This window comes from Triticum dicoccoides, chromosome 7B (assembly GCF_002162155.2).
Source record: "Triticum dicoccoides isolate Atlit2015 ecotype Zavitan chromosome 7B, WEW_v2.0, whole genome shotgun sequence".
NCBI classification, from domain to species: Eukaryota; Viridiplantae; Streptophyta; class Magnoliopsida; order Poales; family Poaceae; genus Triticum; species Triticum dicoccoides.
The window spans coordinates 766741933-766742727 of NC_041393.1; the positions used below are offsets into that span (position 1 = coordinate 766741933).

At 44.2% G+C, this 795-nt stretch overlaps 1 non-coding gene across 1 annotated transcript; it reads right to left on the reverse strand.

The window, feature by feature from the left end:
- Window positions 1–478: 478 nt before the first annotated feature.
- TRNAP-AGG lies at window positions 479–550 on the reverse strand. Its single transcript has one exon. It is a non-coding gene; the product is annotated as a tRNA-Pro (tRNA).
- Window positions 551–795: the final 245 nt, after the last annotated feature.

Genomic DNA, 795 nt, shown 5'->3' on the forward strand with positions numbered 1-795 from the left:
CATAACAAAATTTGGACTGGTGACCTGTGTGAAGAGACGAGGTACATTGACAGTGTGGCCACACGCATTTTGTGTTGCTAATAGGGCAAAAATTTCCGAGACTTTTCAGAAACCAGCCCTTCCGGTCCCTACCGACAGAAAAGAAGGGCATCCAAAAAAAACAGTGATACTCCCTCTGTAAACTAATATAAGAGTGTTTAGAATACTAAAATAGTGATCTAAACGCTCTTATATTAGTTTACGGAGATAGTACATAGCAGTTGCATATTAAGGTGGAAAGCCAAGTTTAAACCAACTAGAACGTCAAATGTGATAGATTCACTCAATCGGCACAAGAGCCTCGTCTCCTTGTAGAGAAGGGTATATATATCTCCGAATGCGATGTTACTTGACGGATATTGATGTTCATGGCATCTGATTCGCTTAGCTCTACGATAGGAAACAAAATCTACCGTATGTAAAAATGGCAAAAAAAATGGGGGCATTCCGAGAATTGAACTCGGGACCTCTCGCACCCTAAGCGAGAATCATACCACTAGACCAAATGCCCTTTCATGCTGACTTTTCCAAAAGAAATTAATTATATACAAGCGGGGGGTCAACAATCTGGATCTGAGATCGAGTCAACCCTCATCCACCAGCAAGCTAACTCGATCGATCAACTGAGGTAGGTCTCATCGATCCCATCAACTACGGCCGGAGCGAGATGCCGATCGATGGCAGCTAGCATCCAGGACCAGGACGATTTTGTTTTCGGATGCATGCATGGATCGGCTCGCGCGTCACGCAGGAGCT